Source organism: Ranitomeya imitator, chromosome 9 (assembly GCF_032444005.1).
Source record: "Ranitomeya imitator isolate aRanImi1 chromosome 9, aRanImi1.pri, whole genome shotgun sequence".
Classification (NCBI taxonomy): Eukaryota; Metazoa; Chordata; class Amphibia; order Anura; family Dendrobatidae; genus Ranitomeya; species Ranitomeya imitator.
Genome location: NC_091290.1, coordinates 81590855 through 81607100, shown reverse-complemented (window position 1 = coordinate 81607100; position 16246 = coordinate 81590855). Strand labels below are relative to the sequence as shown.

Below are 16246 nucleotides of genomic sequence, written 5' to 3'. Positions count from 1 at the left end.
AATAAATAAGGCAGCAAACTGCAGCGCTAGAACATGCAAACATGAAACACGAAAATTGAACTGCATTACTGCACTAGAAATATGAAAAATGAGAGCGTTTAGCGCATAAAAATGGCCAATTTTATGTGTACCTGGTAGCCACCTTACGGCATCTCTCTTATACCAGGTCCTAAACTTGCATTTCCTCGCTGAGAATAAACGTCTCCATCTGAATGGGTACCTGTGAAACCTCTTCTTAGACTAAAATTCTCTCTCTCTATGGAGGGGTAATGGACCTGCTGTAATTAAAACACCTGTGACTAGAAGGAGGAGTGCTCAGTCAAAAGGCTAAAGAATACATTTCAAAAGACTGACCGTCACATCCAAACATAGACTAATTGTGAACAGGTGCTGAACCTAGAGTCGCCAACTCATATATAGTCAAATAAATAAGGCAGCACACTGCAGCGCTAGAACATGCAAACATGAAACACCAAAATTGAACTGCATTACTGCACTAGAAATATGAAAAATGAGAGCGTTTAGCGCATAAAAATGGCCAATTTTATGTGTACCTGGTTGCCACTTTACGGCATCTCTCTTATACCAGGTCCAAAACTTGCCGTTCCTCGCTGAGAATAAACGTCTCCATCTGAATGGGTACCTGTGAAACCTCTTCTTAGACTAAAATTCTCTCTCTCTATGGAGGGGTAATGGACCTGCTGTAGTTAAAACACCTGTGACTAGAAGGAGGAGTGCTCATTCAAAAGGCTAAAGAATACATTTCAAAAGACTGACCGTCACATCCAAACATAGACTAAGTGTGAACAGGTGCTGAACCTAGAGTTGCCAACTCATATATAGTCAAATAAATAAGGCAGCACACCGCAGCGCTAGAACATGCAAACATGAAACACGAAAATTGAACTGCATTACTGCACTAGAAATATGAAAAATGAGAGCGTTTACCGCATAAAAATGGCCAATTTTATGTGTACCTGGTGTTAAGTCTCGAGTTCCCGCTTCTGCACAGGGGGAATCTCGAGCCATCTCCGCTGCGGTCTCCCATTCTTATCCAGCCGCAGTGGAGTCTGCTCAGCAGGGACGTCGGTCCCAGCGTCTTGCTCAGTCTCACTCTGTACAGAGAGTTACTGTTGCTTCTTCAGCTTCTGCCATTAAAGCCAGTGCTGGTCAGCAGCGAGCGGACTTCTCTGGGACTAAGTCCTTGTCTGCACACACTGAGCATGCCCAGGGCAAGATCTCCCGTTGGAGATCGAGGGTCATGTGCTCAGGCTCTGCAGCACCAGAACAGAGAAAAGCAGCACATGCAAAAAAATGGTTGGAACACCACTGTTCAATAGTTTTAAAATATATCAAATTTTATTAAACACACAAGACAGTACTACACACAGATAAAAACATCTAAAAGGCTACTCTAGCGAGTAGATGTAACAAAAATTCCATGTTCCAATACAATATATCTGGCCATCAATATTATTTTGCACAGCAATAATTATACATATAATCACAATGCTGCATATGTATAAGTCAACAACGGGGGTTCTGCATACAAATCGACAGTAAATGTGGATATAGGGCAAAGAAGACCACTCACAAAATGACCCAAATTAACCTGTGGTACAGCTGTTTTTATATAGATGCTAGCATATGTCCAAATAGATCTAACTACAAATTCGCCCTAAGAGAATGCTCACACATAAACCGACATGATAGATCAAGAGAGTCCCAAGAGGCATTCAAATATAGAGGCAATAGACACAGAGCTGTATACTTTACCCTAACCGGTCATACAAGTCGCCCCCTGGTCCCCACAGCAGCGGTGCAGCCAGAACATGGAAGATTAAGAGACCCACGCGTTCCGACACATGCAGTGTGTCTTCCTCAAGGTGAGTGTACTGAATGCGTGTAATCGTGGCTATTTAAGCCTGAAATATTAGATTTACCTGACATCAGGTGTGAGAGAGGCAACACATGGCGGTAGCGTCCGTGCTGGCCGCGCTGACCCGGAAGTATGACACTAAGGTCTTCCCGCGTCCCTGCGCTTGCGCAATAGATTTCAGATGTGAGAGAAGCAACACATGGCGGCAGCGTCCGTGCTAGCCACGCTGACCCGGAAGTATGACACTGAGGTCTTCCCGCGTCACTGCGCTTGCGCAATAGATTTCAGTTCAATGCGCCTGCGCTTTCTATCATCGGTTCATTTTGTTCATAGGCGCTTGTACGCAAGCGGAGAGAACCTCCCAGGTTCTTTTTATGGCGCACGCGCATTGAAGGTAGACATCCCTGTCCCTGCATTGCATATATGCTGGTGTAATTCTTCCAATTATACTCATTCCTTCTACTCCTTATCATGCGCCTGCGCAGTTGTTACTATGCATTTGCGCCCCGGTGAGCATGTAAGTTCTAATACCTGCGCGTTTAAAGGTATAAACAAAATAAAGTAAATGAAAGAATTCTCTTCTCCATTATTTTGAACAGGTGCCCAAGATTTTAGGGATACTTAAAATGCACGGTCAAAAATGTATGGTTAGTCCCAAAACAACCTATATGGGTGGAATATTAGAACTATATTCAAGAAAATATCTGAATCCCCGAGGGGACGGTCCTTTTTCTTTGGATCTCCTAAAAAGCTTTTCCCCATATTCCCTAAGTTGTAGAATATAGTAGAGACAATAACTATAGCCAGTTGTCTAGTCCCAAAAAGCGCTGCAGATGACATAAGTGTCCAGGTTTTGTAAACGTGGGGTCTTGAACCCGCAACGGGTCCCCAGGATGTCCGTCTCAAATGGAAAGACATGCCTTGCTGATCCACTGCAAGACTTGTTACATATTTAACATTGATCTTGACTAGAAGGGCTTCTCTTCTTCTTTCATTGAATTTCACTCCTGTATTGTCCCCTGAGAAATGATGATAAAAAAGGAAGTGGAAAAGAACAGGGGAAACAGAAAAGTAAAATTGGTACATAAAGTACAAAGATGTCAAACATCCATTTAGAGTGCACAAAGTTTTGGAGAGCTGGTCCAGAAAAGTCCACCAACGAGGGAATGGTCAGGTTATTTCTTTCCATAGAAACCTGAGTATAACATCTCCTCGTTTAGACCATCTGGAGCCAAGCTGCCCAACTCATATATCCATCTTGCCTCCCTGCGTATAAGCTCCTCCATAACATTGCCCCCCCTTATGTTGGTGCTTACCCCCTCAAGACCCATGACTTTAAGGGAGTCACTCAAACCAGCATGAACCTCTAGGAAGTGTGATGCCACCGAAGTGATCATCTTTCCTTTCGATTTATCATATTTCGCTGTGGCTATGTTGGACAGATGTTGTTGTGTTCTACGACGTATCTCCTGCGTAGTTTGTCCAACATATATCTTGTCACAACCACAGATCAATGCGTAAACTACATTGCGCGAGCGACAATTAAAGTACGCTTTGGATTGTATCTGTGTGGGCAAGTGTTTAACCTTAATGCCTTGGCTAGTAATCATCTTCGGGCATATAGAGCAGTTCCCACATGGATAGGAGCCCTTATTCGTGTGACCTGTTCTTAATTTCGTGGTGGGGCGTCTATAGTGGCTGTTGGACAAATAGTCTTTTAAATTTTTAGCCCTTCTTGCTACCACCTTGGGATAATCTCCAATCAGTGGTCTTAGTCTGGGTTCACTCATTAGGATTCCCCAATTCGCTTTCAGAATGTTGTAAATATCCCCCCACTGGTTGTTAAACTTAGTGATCAGCCGTACAGCACTAGTCTCTACTCTTACCCGTGGTCTTAGGGCTTCCTCTCTCGTTATTCCTCTTGATGCTTCAAATGCTTCTGAGATGACCCTACGTGGGTATCCTCGTTCACGAAATCTGTCAGTCAGATGACAAGACTCTTTATGGAAATCCTCCGTTTTGCTACAGTTCCTCCTTAATCTGAGGAATTGTCCCCTTGGAATGCCTCTTTTCAGATGTTTGGGATGGAAGCTTTCAAAATGAAGGAGATTATTGGTGGCTGTCTGTTTTCGGAACAGGGTAGTGCTGATCCGGTTTCCATCGATTTTCAGCTACAGGTCCAGGAATTCAACTAAAATGGTGGAAAAACAAGATGTTAGTTTAATATTCCACTTGTTGTTATTAAGCCCTTCGATAAACATCTGTAGCTGTTCAGATGACCCTGTCCAGACCATGACAATGTCATCAATAAACCTTAGCCATTTAGCCACATGGATGGAAAAATCTTGTCGTTTTTTTACGTGGGTCTCCTCCCACCACCCCATAAAGAGGTTGGCGTATGAGGGCGCGCATTTTCCCCCATAGCCGTGCCTGAGGTCTGTTTGTAAAAACTTCTGTCAAATACAAAATAATTTTTTTCCAGAACAAATTTTAACAGTTCTAAAACAAAAGTATCGTGGGCCCTATCACCAGTGGATTGTTTGCTTAAAAAGTATGCTGTTGTTTCCATGCCCAATTCATGTCCGATATTCGTATATAAGGCCTCCACGTCTAGAGTTACCAGAATTGCATTGTTCGGGATTTCCAATGTCTCGCAGATTTCTATGAGATGTGACGAGTCTCGTACATATGAATCTAAGGATTTCACCAGCGGCTGTAAAAAGTAGTCAATATATGAGCATGGTCTTTCATAAAGCCCCCCTATGCCCGAAATTATGGGTCTACCTGGTGGTCTTTCAGTGGATTTATGAATTTTTGGCACTAAATACAACGTTGGGACTATTGGATCTGCTGTTGTTAAGTAGTCCCGCTCCTTTTTGTTTATAGTGCCCATATTGAAGACCCTTGTAATCAGTCTGTCCAATTGGTTTTTGAATATTTGTGTTGGATCTGAAGGTAATTTTTGATAGTGTAAGGTATTATCCAAATGACGTCTTGCTTCCTGATAATACATATCTTTGGGCCATAACACGATGTTTCCTCCTTTGTCTGATTCTCTAATTTCGACTGTGTCGTTATGTCTCAAATTTGTTAGGGCCCACCTTTCTTCCTTTGTAAGATTGTTCTGACCATACTTGTCTACCCGTAATTTCTTAATGTCTCTACATGTTGTTTCAAAGAATATTTGTATTGCTGGGAACATAGAGAATTTGGGGGTTGCTTGGGATGGTAATCTGCCATTGAAACGTCTTCTACCCTGCTTGCTGTCATTTTCAATCAACAGATCCAGTAGATCCCTAAATGTCTGTCTGTCTTGGTCTGGTAAATCTTCCAGTAAAGATGGTTGATAATACAGCATTTTAAACGTTAACTGTCGGCAGAATAGGTAAAGGTCCTTAGTTAATTCGAATTTGTCTAGCCCACTCATCGGTGAAAAAGACAAACCCCTTGTCAGTAGCCAAGTTTCTGTGGGTGATAGTTGGTACGTTGACAGATTAATGATACGAAAATCATTTGTGTCATCACCCATATTGGCCCCTGAATCTCCAGGGCTCAAAACCGTTTCCTGTTGTTGAAGCGAGTAATCCGCTTCGAGCCCGGGGACCAAGGTCTCAGATTGCGATTTTTCTTTGCCCGGGTTTTTTGATTTTCTTCGCCCCCTTCTATGCTGCTTTCTCGGTCGCTTGTATCTGTTGATAAAAAATCGCTACTAAGGCTAGGTCCTGTTTCATTTCTGCTTGGGCCCGCCCCTTTGTCTATTGGTTTGGTCAAATTCCTCCCATTGCCCTGATGTGACCATCTGTACATTCTCTGTTTCTCTCTCTGCAGCACATTCAGCTCTGCAGCACATTCCATTGGTCCTCTTGGCAGGTCTTGGAAGGGCAAAGTTTCTGTGGCCACTTCCTGTGCTGCAACTTTATAAACTGCGCATGACCGCACGGCCATGCGCTAGTGTACAATTGTTAATGTGTGTATGTTGTGAGTGCAAGTCGTCCTTGGATACCCCTACCCTATTGAATGTCTGTTCGCGGAAGGTGTATGGTTGCTATCTAGCGCCCGACTTATCCTACAGCACGAATCACACATTACAGCGTCCAGTTGCTGTGACCGCCAGTACGGCGCCGTGCACTTCCTCTGTGCTTTCCTTACCCAAGCCTGGGTGGTTAGTGGCATTCGTCAGTGCGGCACCGCATGCACTCTTGTGCCTTAATATTGTTACTTAGTTTCCTTACACACCCAGTTGCGGTGTTGTGCCAGCAAGGGTCTAATCGGACTTCAATCCTAGTTGGGGTTGAGTTCGCTGACTACTTGCTCGCGCTCTATGTGCGGTACCGCGGTCCTGTGACGCAACAGGATCGCTTCCTTCACGCTGGGTGAAGTTTAACCCACGTGTGTATACTTATGAGTACCGCCATATAGTCCGTCATTACTTGGCAGCAGGTTTCATCTCTGCACGGTGGACCCCGGGCTGCGAACGTACCATACTCTATCTGTCTTATTATTTGGTGTGTTCCGCTAGCCCTAACATTACACTAGCGCCAGGGTCTGGCTAGTAATGACGGACAAACAGCAATCCTTGCGGTATATCCAGCAGCTGGAGGGTAGGTTGGCGGCTCTTGAGAGCGCAACCTCAGCTGTGGATGTTACCGCAGTTGCTGTACAGGCTGCTAGCGTGGCTGCAGCAACCCTGTCCATTGCCACCCCTGCTCCGACATTTTCTCGCCTCCCGCTGCCAGAAAAATTTTCTGGTGATAGCAAATTTTGTAGGGGATTTGTGAGTCAGTGATCTATTCACCTCGAGCTCCTGGCTGCACGTTTTCCCACAGAGCGGGCTAAGGTGGGATTTATAGCGTCTCTCTTGTCGGACAGGGCGTTGGAATGGGCTACGCCGCTGTGGGAGCGTGGCGATCATGTGGTGCTGAGTGCTCCGCTGTTTCTGAGCACTCTGAAACAGGTCTTTTTAGGACCTCAAGTCACCCATGATACTGCGCTCCAACTGCTGGCATTAACTCAGGGTGAGTCCTTGGTCAGTCATTTTGCCGTCCAATTCCGCACTTTAGCTTCTGAGCTGGATTGGTCGGATAAAGCTCTTATCCCCATATTTTGGAGGGGCCTGGCTGACCACGTTAAGGACGCTCTGGCCACTAGGGAGGTTCCTGCCACACTGGAGGAGTTAACCCCTTCATGACCCAACCTATTTTGACCTTAAAAACCTTGCCGTTTTTTGCAATTCTGACCAGTGTCCCTTTATGAGGTAATAACTCAGGAACGCTTCAACGGATCCTAGCGGTTCTGAGATTGTTTTTTCGTGACATATTGGGCTTCATGTTAGTGGTAAATTTAGGTCAATAAATTCTGCGTTTATTTGTGATAAAAATGGAAATTTGGCGAAAATTTTGAAAATTTCGCAATTTTCACATTTTGAATTTTTATTCTGTTAAACCAGAGAGATATGTGACACAAAATAGTTAATAAATAACATTTCCCACATGTTTACTTTACATCAGCACAATTTTGGAAACAAAATTTTTTTTTGTTAGGAAGTTATAAGGGTTAAAATTTGACCAGCAATTTATCATTTTTACAACGAAATTTACAAAACCATTTTTTTTAGAGACCACCTCACATTTGAAGTCAGTTTGAGGGGTCTATATGGCTGAAAATACCCAAAAGTGACACCATTCTAAAAACTGCACCCCTCAAGGTGCACAAAACCACATTCAAGAAGTTTATTAACCCTTCAGATGCTTCACAGCAGCAGAAGCAACATGGAAGGAAAAAATGAACATTTAACTTTTTAGTCACAAAAATTATCTTTTAGCAACAATTTTTTTATTTTCCCAATGGTAAAAGGAGAAACTGAACCACGAAAGTTGTTGTACAATTTGTCCTGAGTACGCTGATACCTCATATGTAGGGGTAAACCACTGTTTGGGCGCACGGCAGGGCTTGGAAGGGAAGGAGCGCCATTTGACTTTTTGAATCAAAAATTGGCTCCACTCTTTAGCGGACACCATGTCACGTTTTGAGAGCCCCCGTGTGCCTAAAAATTGGAGCTCCCACACAAGTGACCCCATTTTGGAAACTAGACGCCCCAAGGAACTTATCTAGATGCATAGTGAGCACTTTGAACCCCCAGGTGCTTCACAAATTGATCCGTAAAAATGAAAAAGTACTTTTTTTTCACAAAAAAATTATTTTTGCCTCAATTTTTTCATTTTCACATGGGCAACAGGATAAAATGGATCCTAAAATGTGTTGGGCAATTTCTCCTGAGTACACCAATACCTCACATGTGGAGGTAAACCACTGTTTGGGCACATGGTAAGGCTCGGAAGGGAAGGAGCGCCATTTGACTTTTTGAATGAAAAATTATTTCCATCGTTAGCGGACACCATGTCGCGTTTGGATAGCTCCTGCGTGCCTAACCATTGGCGCTCCCCCACAAGTGACCCCATTTTGGAAACTAGACCCCCCAAGGAACTTATTTAGATGCCTAGTGAGCACTTTAAACCCTCAGGTGCTTCACAAATTGATCTGTAAAAATGAAAAAGTACTTTTTTTTCACAAAAAAATTCTTTTCGCCTCAATTTTTTCATTTTCACATGGGCAGTAGGATAAAATGGATCATAAAATTTGTTGGGCAATTTCTCCCGAGTACGTCGATACCTCATATGTGGGGGTAAACCACTGTTTAGGCACTCGGCAGGGCTCGGAAGGGAAGGCGCGCCATTTGACTTTTTGAATGGAAAATTAGCTCCAATTGTTAGCGGACACCATGTCGCGTTTGGAGAGCCCCTGTGTGCCTAAACATTGGAGCAACCCCACAAGTGACCCCATTTTGGAAACTAGACCCCCCAAGGAACTTATCTAGATACATATTGAGCACTTTAAACCCCCAGGTGCTTCACAGAAGTTTATAACGCAGAGCCATGAAAATAAAAATAAAAAATTATTTTCTCAAAAATGATCTTTTAGCCTGCAATTTTTTATTTTCCCAAGGGTAACAGGAGAAATTTGACCACAAAAGTTGTTGTCCAGTTTCTCCTGAGTACGCTGATATCCCATATGTGGGGGTAAATCACTGTTTGGGCACATGCCGGGGCTCGGAAGTGAAGTAGTGACGTTTTGAAATGCAGACTTTGATGGAATGCTCTGTGGGCGTCACGTTGCGTTTGAAGAGCCCCTGATGTGGCTTAACAGTAGAAACCCCCCACAAGTGACCCCATTTTGGAAACTAGACCCCGAAAGGAACTTATCTAGATGTGTGGTGAGCACTTTGAACCCCCAAGCGCTTCATAGAAGTTTATAATGCAGAGCCGTGAAAATAATAAATACGTTTTCTTTCCTCAAAAATAATTATTTAGCCCAGAATTTTTTAATTTTCCCAAGGGTAACAGGTGAAATTTGGCCACAATATTTGTTGTCCAGTTTCTCCTGAGTACGGTGATACCCCATATGTGGGGGTAAACTACTGTTTGGGCACATGCCGGGGCTTGGAATTGAAGTAGTGACGTTTTGAAATGCAGACTTTGATGGAATGCTCTGCGGGCGTCACGTTGCGTTTGCAGAGCCCCTGATGTGCCTAAACAGTAGAAACCCCCCACAAGTGACCCCATTTTGGAAACTAGACCCCGAAAGGAACTTATCTAGATGTGTGGTGAGCACTTTGAACCCCCAAGTGCTTCATAGAAGTTTATAATGCAGAGCCGTGAAAATAATAAATACGTTTTCTTTCCTCAAAAATAATTATTTAGCCCAGAATTTTTTATTTTCCCAAGGGTTACAGGAGAAATTGGATCCCAAAAGTTGTTGTCCAGTTTCTCCTGAGTACGCTGATACCCCATGAGTGGGGGTAAACCACTGTTTGGGCACACGTCGGGGCTCAGAAGGGAAGTAGTGACTTTTGAAATGCAGACTTTGATGGAATGGTCTGCGGGTGTCACGTTGCGTTTGCAGAGCCCCTGATGTGCCTAAACAGTAGAAACCCCCACAAGTGACCCCATTTTAGAAACTAGACCCCCCAAGGAACTTATCTAGATATGTGGTGAGCACTTTGAACCCCCAAGTGCTTCACAGACGTTTACAACGCAGAGCCGTGAAAATAAAAAATCATTTTTCTTTCCTCAAAAATTATGTTTTAGCAAACATTTTTTTAGATTCACAAGGGTAACAGGAGAAATTGGACCCCAGTAATTGTTGCGCAGTTTGTCCTGAGTATGCTGGTACCCCATATGTGGGGGTAAACCACTGTTTGGGCACACGTCAGGGCTCGGAAGTGAGGGAGCACCATTTGACTTTTTGAATACGAGATTGGCTGGAATCAATGGTGGCGCCATGTTGCGTTTGGAGACCCCTGATGTGCCTAAACAGTGGTAACCCCTCAATTCTAACTCCAACACTAACCCCCCCACACCCCTAACCCTAATCCCAACTGTAGCCACAACCCTAATTCCAACCCTAACCACAACCCTAATTCCAACCCTAACCCTAAGGCTATGTGCCCACGTTGCGGATTCGTGTGAGATATTTCCGCACCATTTTTGAAAAATCCATGGGTAAAAGGCACTGCGTTTTACCTGCGGATTTTCTGCAGATTTCCAGTGTTTTTTGTGCGGATTTCACCTGCGGATTCCTATTGAGGAACAGGTGTAAAACGCTGCGGAATCCGCACAAAGAATTGACATGCTGCGGAAAATACAACGCAGCGTTTCCGCGCGGTATTTTCCGCACCATGGGCACAGCGGATTTGGTTTTTCATATGTTTACATGGTACTGTAAACCTGATGGAACACTGCTGCGAATCCGCAGCGGCCAATCCACTGCGGATCTGCAGCCAAATCCGCACCGTGTGCACATAGCCTAATTCTAAAGGTATGTGCACACGCTGCGGAAAACGCTGCGGATCCGCAGCAGTTTCCCATGAGTTTACAGTTCAATGTAAACCTACGGGAAACAAAAATTGCTGTACACATGCTGCGGAAAAACTGCACGGAAATGCAGCGGTTTACATTCCGCAGCATGTCACTTCTTTGTGCGGATTCCACAGCGGTTTTACAACTTCTCCAATAGAAAATCGCAGTTGTAAAACCGCAGTGAAATGCGCAGAAAAAACGCGGTAAATCCGCCATAAATCCGCAGCGGTTTAGCACTGCGGATTTATCAAATCCGCAGCGGAAAAATCCGCAGAGGACCAGAATACGTGTGCACATACCGAAACCCTAACCCTTGCCCTAACCCTACCCCTAACCCTACCCCTAACCCTAACCCTAGCCCTAACCCTAGCCCTAACCCTAACCCTACCCCTAACCCTAGCTCTAACCCTAACCCTAACCCTAGCCCTAACCCTACCCCTAACCCTAACCCTAACCCTACCCCTACCCCTAACCCTACCCCTAACCCTACCCCTAACCCTAACCCTATTCTAACATTAGTGGAAAAAAAAAATTTCTTTATTTTTTTATTGTCCCTACCTATGGGGGTGACAAAGGGGGGGGTCATTTATTATTTTTTTTATTTTGATCACTGAGATATAATCTATCTCAGTGATCAAAATGCACTTTGGAACGAATCTGCCGGCCGGCAGATTCGGCGGGCGCACTGCGCATGCGCCCGCCATTTTGGAAGATGGCGGCGCCCAGGGAGAAGACGGACGGGACCCCGGCTGGATCGGTAAGTATGATGGGGTTGGGGGGACCACGGGGGGGGGGATCGGAGCACGGGGAGGGGGAATCGGAGCGCGGGAGGGGTGGAACGGAGCACGGGGGGCGTGGAACGGAGCACGGGGGGGCTGGAATGGAGCACGGGGGGGTGGAACGGAGCACCGGGGGGGGGTGGATCGGAGTGCAGGGGGGTGATTGGAGCACGGGGGGGTGATTGGAGCACGGGGGGAGCGGACAAGAGCACGGGGGGGAGCGGAGCCCTGTACTGAGGGAAGCCGGAGCAGTGTACCGGCCAGATCGGGGGGCTGGGGGGGCGATCGGAGGGGTGGGGGCACATTAGTATTTCCAGCCATGGCCGATGATATTGCAGCATCGGCCATGGCTGGATTGTAATATTTCACCCGTTATAATAGGTGAAATATTACAAATCGCTCTAATTGGCAGTTTCACTTTCAACAGCTAATCAGAGCAATCGTAGCCACGAGGGGGTGAAGCCACCCCCCCTGCGCTAAACTACCACTCCCCCTGTCCCTGCAGATCGGGTGAAATGGGAGTTAACCCTTTCACCCGGCCTGCAGGGACGCGATCTTTCCATGACGCCACATAGGCGTCATGGGTCGGATTGGCACCGACTTTCATGACGCCTACGTGGCGTCATGGGTCGGGAAGGGGTTAATAACTGTCTCCACTCGAATTGACCTCCATTTTAACGAGCGGAGGTTAGAGCGAGCCCAGTGTAGGCAGAGGTTTCGGCTGGCTCCTACCTTCGCCAAACCTCTGGAATCTCCGGTCCTGGTTCCTGAGTCACATGAGGCCAGGGAAGTGTCACAAGCGGGATCTAAGTCCCGGACCGCTTGTGCACTCAAGGTCTGTCATGTTTGCCAGCAGTCAGGACATCTAGCCACCAGATGTTCTCAGCGGTCGAGGAAATGTCAGCGTCTAGTGGTAGTAGGTGGAGGTACACTAGACACGGCGACGTTTGCCTCTAAATTGTCCTTTAAGGGGACAATTACTATAGGCTCATTCTCCCACTCGGTAGAGCTCTGCGTGGATTCTGGGGTGGAGGGCAATTTTATGTCTTCTGCCTTCGCCCAACGTCACGCAATACCCCTGGTTATGCTAGCTCAACCAGTAACGGTACGAGTGGTGAATGGGTCGACACTGCCCTCACAGATAACACACAAGACCATCCCTTTTACTCTGTCCATGTCGCCATCTCATCAGGAGATTATATCTCTGCTCGTCATTCCTGAGGGAATTGATGAGGTCCTGTTGGGAATACCTTGGCTACGGTACCACTCTCCTCATATCGAGTGGTCCTCTGGCATAATCCTGGGATGGGGCGAATCTTGTGGGGGTAGGTGTCAGAGGGAGTGCGTTCAGGTTGCTACTACAGAGGTACCCGCAGATCTTTCCTCTCTCCCCAAGCAGTATTGATCTTATGCAGACGTGTTCTCCAAAAAGGCGGCGGAGATCCTTCCGCCCCATCGCCCCTATGACTGTCCTATTGATCTCTTGCCTGGTGCTGAGCCTCCCCGGGGTCGAGTCTATCCGCTATCTCTCCCGGAGATGGAGGCAATGTCACAGTACATCCAGGAAAATCTGGCAAGAGGATTCATTAGGAAGTCAGTGTCACCTGCTGGGGCAGGGTTCTTCTTCGTGCAGAAGAAGAATGGGGAATTGCGTCCATGCATAGACTACAGGGGTCTTAATGCCATCACCGTTAAAAATAAGTATCCTTTGCCCTTGATATCTGAGCTCTTCGATAGGCTTCGGGGAGCAAGGGTATTTACTAAACTAGATCTGCGGGGTGCTTACAACCTGATTCGCATCCGTGAGGGGGGACGAATGGAAGATGGCTTTTAACACCAGGGATGGGCACTATGAATATCTGGTGATGCCCTTCGGGCTCTGTAATGCCCCAGCCGTTTTCCAAGACTTTGTGAACGATATCTTCCGGGATATGCTTTCCACCTCGGTCGTAGTCTATCTGGATGATATTCTCATCTACTCTCCAGATATTGACTCCCACCGGAGAGATGTTTGCAAAGTCTTCGACCTCCTACGGGCAAACTCCCTCTATGCCAAGTTAGAGAAGTGTATGTTTGAGCGGGAGTCCTTACCTTTCCTGGGCTACATCATCTCTGCCCAGGGATTGGCTATGGATCCTGCCAAACTACAGGCTGTGATGGACTGGCAGGAACCCCATTCTCTTAAAGCGGTGCAGCGCTTTATGGGGTTCATTAATTATTATCGCCAGTTCATTCCGCACTTCTCAACTTTGGTAGCTCCCTTGGTTGCCCTCACCAAGAAGGGGGCGAATCCCAAATTGTGGTCTGAGGAGGTCTCCAAGGCCTTTAACTCTATAAAGTCACACTTCGCTAGCGCTCCCATCCTACATTGCCCCGATGTTGATAAGCCATTTATCATGGAGGTGGATGCCTCTTCTGTTGGTGCTGGAGCAGTCCTCTTCCAAAAGGATGCTCAAGGTCGGAAGCATCCTTGCTTCTTTTTCTCCAAGACCTTCTCACCAGCAGAGAGGAATTATTCCATCGGGGACAGGGAGTTGCTAGCCATGAAGTTGGCTTTCTCGGAGTGGAGACATCTCTTGGAGGGAGCACGTTTTCCCTTCCAAGTCTTCACAGACCATAAAAATTTGGTGTACCTGCAGACAGCCCAGCGGTTGAATTCTCGCCAGGCCAGATGGTCCTTATTCTTCTCCCGGTTTCATTTCACCCTCCATTTTCTTTCTGGGGAGAAGAACATTCGGGCCGACGCTCTCTCTCGCTCCGTTGTGTCATCTGCGGAGGAGGAGACTCGGCTTATTGTCCCCACCGAGAGCTTGAGAACTGTGGCCCCGGTTTCGCTAGAGTCTGTGCCCCCGGGCAAGACTTTTGTTCCATCCAGTTTGCGACCGGAGGTTCTCTCTTGGGCACACTCGTCCAGGGTGGGTGGACATTTTGGTACCAAAAGGACATCTGAGTTACTGGCGAGGACATACTGGTGGCCGCATATGGCTCGTGATGTCGCAGAGTATGTTTGGGCGTGTGTCTCTTGCGCCAAGAACAAGACTCCTCGGCAACGGCCAGCTGGTTTGCTTTATCCTCTGCCGGTGGCGGACAGGCCCTGGGAGATGGTCGGGATGGACTTTGTGGTGGGCTTACCCAAGTCTCGTAACTGCACCATTATCTGGGTGATCACCGACCATTTTTCCAAAATGGTGCACTTGGTGCCTCTTCCACGGCTACCTTCTGCACGGGTGTTGGCTGTCTTGTTCGTCAAGCATATCTTTCGCCTACACGGTATGCCAGACAAAATTGTTAGTGACCGGGGTCCCCAGTTTGCATCTCGATTCTGGAGAGAGCTTTGTCGTCTACTCAGTATTGAGTTGAATCTCTCTTCGGCATATCATCCCGAGACGAATGGGTTGGTAGAGAGGGCCAACCAGACCTTGGTCACATATTTACGACATTTTGTTTCTGCCAGGCAGGATGACTGGGCATCCTTGCTACCATGGGCAGAGTTTGCACTTAACAATGCCGTAGCCGACTCCACCGGTCAGACTCCATTCCTCCTAAATTACGGCCAGCATCCGCGTGTTCCTGTGCCCATGCCTGTGTCTTCTGCTGACTCCAGGGTGGCAGACTGGGCTGTGGAGGCACGGGACATTTGGGACCGCACGCAGGATGCCATTCGGGCCTCCAAGGAGAGAATGAGGTCCTCCGCCAATGTTCATCGGCGCCCCGCTCCGACCTTTGCTCCTGGCGACTTGGTGTGGCTCTCCGCCCATAACATCAGGCTGCGAGTTGAGTCCACTAAGTTTGCTCCTCGCTACTTTGGTCCCTTCAAGGTTCTCGAACGGCTTAATCCTGTGGTCTACCGTTTGGTTCTTCCTCCACGCTTGGGTATCACCGACACCTTTCATGTGTCCCTCTTGAAACCCGTATACATGTCCCGGTTTTCCGAGTCATCTGCCGGGACATCGGGTTCGTCTACGGACGATTACGAGGTGAACGCTATTTTGGGGTGCAAGGTGGTACGCGGCAAAAAGTTCTATCTGGTGGATTGGAAGGGTTATGGCCCAGAGGACAGGTCATGGGAGCCTGCTGAAAACATTCGGGCCCCACAGCTCATTGCTGCCTTCGAGCATAGCGAGGCCCAAGGAGGGGGGGGGGCCCTAGGAGGGGGGGTAATGTTAGGTATCGAGTTCCCGCTTCTGCACAGGGGGAATCTCGAGCCATCTCCGCTGCGGTCTCCCATTCTTATCCAGCCGCAGTGGAGTCTGCTCAGCAGGGACCTCGGTCCCAGCGTCTTGCTCAGTCTCACTCTGTACAGAGAGTTACTGCTGCATCTTCAGCTTCTGCCATTAAAGCCAGTGCTGGTCAGCAGCGAGCTGACTTCTCTGGGACTAAGTCCTTGTCTGCACACACTGAGCATGCCCAGGGCAAGATCTCCCGTTGGAGATCGAGGGTCATGTGCTCAGGCTCTGCAGCACATTCCATTGGTCCTCTTGGCAGGTCTTGGAAGGGCATAGTTTCTGTGGCCACTTCCTGTGCTGCAACTATATAAACTGCGCATGACCGCACGGCCATGCGCTAGTGTACAATTGTTAATGTGTGTATGTTGTGAGTGCAAGTCGTCCTTGGATACCCCTACCCTATTGAATGTCTGTTCGCGGAAGGTGTATGGTTGCTATCTAGCGCTC

The 16246-nt window shown here is 47.2% G+C and overlaps 1 long non-coding RNA gene across 1 annotated transcript in view; it reads right to left on the bottom strand.

The window, feature by feature from the left end:
- Positions 1–1355: 1355 nt before the first annotated feature.
- Positions 1356–16246, bottom strand: part of LOC138649130 (uncharacterized) — a 55555-nt gene continuing 40664 nt past the window's right edge. Inside the window, exons 2-3 of the long non-coding RNA XR_011315243.1 lie at positions 3766–4070; positions 1356–2898 (exon numbers count right to left, since the gene is read on the bottom strand). This is a non-coding gene — a long non-coding RNA (uncharacterized lncRNA). The remainder of the gene's footprint in view (positions 2899–3765; positions 4071–16246) is intronic.